Raw genomic sequence first — 5,852 nt, forward strand, 5'->3', positions numbered from 1 at the left:
CATCTCTGTAATACATTGCAAACAGAAAAAAAATTATTTATTGAGAAAGAAAAGTATAGTTTAGAGCTGAAACAGCTGAAATCAAGGAAAAATAGACCACGACATGCAAAACCTATTGGAATTTTTGGAAAAGTCGACAATTAAATATTTATTCACTGTAGATAGACCAACTACACCACTGAATCAGCGTCATTTAGTTATTCACTTTGAACTTTTCAAAATGAAAATAGACCTCATAAAAGCAGAGATATGGATTGATGAATGTTTGAGGTTGTGTATTAGTGTTTTAAATGATCGAAAATAGGTGATTTTAAAAACTTCCCCTCCCCCGTTCCCCGAAATTGGACAGACCTCCGTCAAAGGATGAAAAACGTCAAAATCAGCAGTGAAAAATCAATCGGAAAAAAAGGAAGAGAATTGTAAATTATAAAATGAATGCATGGACATGAAAACGCCAATTAATTGAATAATTTAAAACAAAAATAACTTCCATAAATGGAATATATTGTAAGATATAAAGATGTAAAGTTTTGATGTGGATTGACGAAGTTATCTCTCAAACGCAGCAGACGACAGGAAGTGAATCAGTATAAGAAAATGGCAGCTTTTGTAAACAATCGAGGCCAATAACTTGTTTTTTGGGGAGCTCTAACTTTTGAGTGCAAACATATTTGCTCTGAAATTTTCAGAGAAACTACTTTAATATGTATCTCAGAAGGAATTTTGTTTTATTAAGAAGGACCATCTCTGGTTTAAAAGTTATAAGCGTTTAAACACATATAGGCTACCTACTCTCTTTACGCAAAGATTTCTCAAAATCATGATATAGGAAGGGGAGTGACTATTCTCATCCCCCTAGTCTAGGACTAGGATGCTAGTCTTCATAATAGTAGTCCACAATTGTTGTATGTTTAATCCAAAGGTTGTAATGCAGTAATTAAAAAAAAAAAAAATCAATCAAATCCAAATCGCAAAAAGCCGGCGACGTTTTTTTCCGTAATCCAATCGGCCGGGGGGGGGGGGGGGGGGGATGAGAATAGAGGCAGCCTATAGGAAGATAATAATATTAGCATCTTTTTTTTTAGAATTTTTTGCCTTTCCAATGATATAAAAAACATCCCATTTCATTCAACTGAGAAAGAAGAATGAACATTTTAAAATCACTCCTAAATTTTTTCCCCTCAAAAACGGAAACAGAAATCCTCACCTGTTTTCAACTCGCGAGAGCTACTTCTTGCAAGTGCCTACTAAGAGGGTTGAACTTGAACCTGAACATGCTCCTTCTCTTCTTCTTCTTCTACTTATAACTACAACTAGATACTACTCCTCTCCTGAATGATCGGAACTGTTTAAGAAGCTAAATTACGGGTTCCACCGGCGCAGCTCTCTAGACTTCCAGTCCTACAGTGCCCAGTATGGGCGGGAGACTTTACCCCCGATGTTCCCCGAGTCTCGAGGTAGTTTCACTTTATAATTGTTTTAGCTTTTGAACTGTGGATCTTTTGTCAAACGTTTTATTTTAATTTTTCAAATTTAGTAGCACTTTAAAGGCCTGCGTTAGGTATCGCTCTGCTGTACTGTAACTGTAAGAGCGTAAGAATAAGAACATGGTAAAAGTACCGTAAAAGTATGCTGATGAAAATGATATTGACAATGAAATTATAATAAGAAGAACAATAGAACTTATAAACAAATCAATAAAGAAGCTTTAAAAAAATGAAATTTAAAAGAAGTAAGAAAAGACTGCCTCAAGAAGTGAAAAAAATTGTCCCTGTTGTTGAGATGTGAAGTGGACATGTTTTAATAGTCGTGTCTGTTTAGAATTAGAAGAAATGAAAGATGCCACTTTTTATTTTAAATGTAGATTGCACATTAGCAGAACACTAAAAAAAAAAAGTTAAGAAAGAAAATCCAATGTGGCAACTTGGTTGCTAGTGAAAAAAGTAAAATTACTCCGCTCAGCATTGCTGCTGGTGTGATGTCTAGTGTTAGTTAGGTGTCACTATATTAGAGTGATATCTTGTTATTTCATATTTCCATTTTAAAACCTGTAGAACAACTTGATTGATTTGTAAATTTCCTTATATGACCATTGTTTTAGTTTTCTGCAGCCATTATAATTCAATTTGAAATATTGAAAGGTACTGGAGAGGAGTCTTAGCGGGGGTTTTTTTTTGTCTGTTAGTTTTAGTTATAGGTCATAGTGCAGGTCCAAGTGTTGGAAATGTACAATGTTTTATTTTTTATTTTAAGGTTAGTTGAAGGAATACTTTCCTTAGCTCAAGGAACGTGCAGAAGACCTCCCCTATTTACTACTTACTACTACTACCCAAGTACTAGTGCTAGACTACTTCTTCCGCCACCTCGCTCCTAAACGGACTGACACCACAGGCAACTGATATTATTCTCTCTCTCTCTCTCTCTCTCTCTCTCCCTCTCTCTCTCTCTCTCTCTCTCTCCCTCCTCTCTTCTCTCTCTCTCTGAGTGTGTATCTGTCTGTCTATTTCTGCCCATCTCCCCTCTTTTTACTAATTAGTTTGTAGGTGTTTGGCAAATTCTCAAGAACAGCCAAGATATATGCGGCTGTGTGGCACTCACTTCCGGATTGGAAGGTCCTGGGGTCGAGCCTCGCCAAGGACTCACATTCTCTCACTGTACTCATGTGTATGATTTCCTATCCGCTAAGAGCGTTGTCTGTCAGAAGAAACGTTCTACTTGTTACGTGTTGCTGCTAGTCATGGATCCTTTGTAAAGTGCTTTGAGCATGTTTGGTGGATATTGCGGCTTATGAAAGCTCAATTCTTTTTTAATATTTATATATATATAAAAAGATGCAGGATGATGACGGGCATGCGCTACTTTATGATGTAGTATAAACCATTCCTAATATATGATTTTGCTAAATAGGTCTACACTCAAATTTTACGAGTGTATCTGGTGGCAAATATTAGACACTCGTTGCCACTGTGATTTTGGTGAAACTTGGCTTATACACAGATACATGAATTTTCATAATACGGCTTCAAACAAGCGATCTGAACTTCAATTTATAATGTAGTAATTTTTCTCAAATGACAGCTTGATTGAATGTGACAAGATCCTTTTACTTAATACAATTCAATTTAGTGTGGTCTGTAGTTGTTTGCCTAATATTAGAATGCACAGAATTTGAATTTTTATTGACTTTAAATATTGAAAACAACATGCCTTTGGCTTTCCATTTGTGCCATTCCATTCAGCTTTTGACCTAGTCCCTGATTTGAGTACCACGTCACAAATTTAAGTTCTTCGAGAAAACTCTCGACTTACTTTCTTATTCTTCTAACGTACTGAACTGTAACACCTTTGTCTCAGTTGGAGAAAATATTGCAATTTTTAACTTAATATTTAGGTGTTTATGTTATGATCTTTTATATTATTCCGTGTTTTTCAGCTTCCATCATATCACCCTGAGGAAAGTTGGCTAATTTATGACTTTTGTGTCTATGAATGCAAGCAGGGCAAAAACCAATTGACCTCAAGCAAAGGAGTTCGCCCTAACCAGAGGTAGGAGGTTGTTTTTGGACGGGGGCAGGAGGTGTTTTTTTACTTTTACATATTTAAAAAAAATGAAAATATTATATGCACAAGGTTATAATATTTCAGAATAACTCGGAAGTAAATTATCTCCATCAGCTTTTCTATCTTGATTGCCAAGACAATTTTAATAAAGCAATCAAACTAATTCTGAATTTTAAAACATCCAGAGGAAGAGGCAATGTGTGCCTATCTGCAGCTCATTTACAGTCTTCAGTGGGCGGGCTGCACGATGTAATGCAGCAAGACAATAGTTCAACTATTACCAGAACAGTTTTAAAAAGTGAAAGACTTGATTTGTTCATTGTATCTGATTGCGCTGGATTAGTATTATTATTGAATATCTTATTAAGATTTATTTTCAATTGCTCTATAATCTGCATGTTGAAATCCTTCACAATTGAGTTATGCAAGTGACAACGCTATTAATATTTTATCATACTATGTTGTGGATAATTTTATTATTTTGTAATAAAAAGTTTTTCTTACCATGCAGGACTCTGAAATTAATACTGGCTTCTGAGGGTTACAGGGGCTAATCACCACCATGAAAATCACCCATGTGATAAATTTGTAAGACTCATTCATTTTATACTTATTTTCCATCGACATTTTGTCCCTGCAGTTTTTCGCTGCCGAAAATTTTACACTTGACAGCAATTAATCGAAAATTCTATTTTAGTCGCAATTAGACTCAATTTTTTTAAAATAAATATGTAATATTTTTTCTTTTCTTGTTACTTTATATTTTTAGTACTTAATTGTCCCTCCCCCTCCATCTATTGAGTGTAATATATAGTAATAGATTAGTTAGGTAAATGCACTATTGACACCAGGACCAAATGTTTAAAGGACAACAGCCATTCCAACTCATATTTTATTACGATACATTTCATTCAAGGTGGCGCACTGAGATGGAGAGATGATGACCAGCTTGTGACAAAATTGACTGTTCCAGAATTTGTAATTTTTTTTATTAAAAAAAAAAAATTCTTGGAAGGGTTCTGGGCAGAGAGTTCACATTTTTCTATCCCTTATATTTGTTTTCCCTTTCCATGTTGCTCCCTGTCTTTGTTATGGATTAAGATTGCTCATTTTTTTCCTGGTCCTTGCGGGGTCTTTAGTTGGGAGGCAGACAGTCAAATACAGTACCTTTCTTCTTGCGATGATTTTTTATACTGTAAATCATCTCTCTGTTATGTACTGTTATAGTTATAGGTTTTGAATATTATTGCATTATGTAAATGTTTTAGCAGGATCCTTTGCTTGTGTCTCGGTGAGACTTTGAGGTAATGTCAAAATTGGTACATCTTTGAGGTGCTCGTGAAATCTACTGTTCCCTATTTATTGAATCAGTCACCATATCATCATCCTTTTTATAGTGTTGCAAGCGCTATTAAGTCCTGTAAGACAATATAAGCAGATCTAGGTGGGGGTATTTTTTTGAGTCTTTTTTTTTTTTGTTCCAGATAAGGAATTTTAAGATTTGATGGTTGTCCATAGACTTTTCAAAATATAATTTGAATTTGACTATGAGTACGATGCAGTTATAAGTGCTTGATTTCTGAGGACTAATTATAAATGGTGACCACTCTATTGCGTTTTTGTATGCCATGAAAATGTTACAAAGACAATGAAGCGACGTTTTTTGGGAATTCTGCAGTCATTCATTAAACCCTTGAATTTGATGAGCGCCTGTTGCATTTTAGTTCATTCAAGTATTTTAGAGTGACAAACACAACTCGTGCATTATGGGTTTATATGCAGATTTTTGTCTTTAAATTGTCAATAAAAAATAAAATGCTTTTTTTTTTGTTAGCTGGCAGGTCTGAATTGAATGCTATTGCATACAATTTTGTACTTTTAATCTTTTTTCTTTTTACATTTATCCATCCTCACTTTATCCGGAGAATCGCCTGCCCCTCGTGAATGAGACAGTGAAGGCTATCACTATCAGGGCTGAGAATCTTCCGCCTAAAGGCGGATTTCCGCCTAAACGGTGTTTTATCTCCGCCCATCACCATCACAATTCCGCCTTTTAAAAAGACTCACCACAACCACTACATCAACATCCCTATCACCATTACTACTACAACCACCACCACATCATCATCTCTATCACCACCACCATCACTACTACAACTACTACCACATCATCATTCCTACCGATCACCATTAATACTACAACCAACCCCATCATCATCCCTACCACCACCACCATCCCTACGACAACTACCACCACATCATCATCCCGACCATCACCACCACTACAGCTA

The 5,852-nt window shown here is 35.5% G+C and overlaps 1 long non-coding RNA gene across 1 annotated transcript; it reads left to right on the forward strand.

Annotated features, from left to right (window-relative positions):
• Positions 1-2,849: 2,849 nt before the first annotated feature.
• On the forward strand, positions 2,850-5,519 carry LOC144962147 (uncharacterized). Its single transcript, XR_013643378.1, has 3 exons — positions 2,850-3,546; positions 4,073-4,149; positions 4,478-5,519. It is a non-coding gene; the product is annotated as an uncharacterized LOC144962147 (long non-coding RNA).
• Positions 5,520-5,852: the final 333 nt, after the last annotated feature.

Source organism: Berghia stephanieae, unplaced genomic scaffold, assembly GCF_034508935.2.
Source record: "Berghia stephanieae isolate SIO BIC M18660-M18661 unplaced genomic scaffold, UCSD_Bste_1.3 scaffold643, whole genome shotgun sequence".
Taxonomy (NCBI): Eukaryota; Metazoa; Mollusca; class Gastropoda; order Nudibranchia; family Aeolidiidae; genus Berghia; species Berghia stephanieae.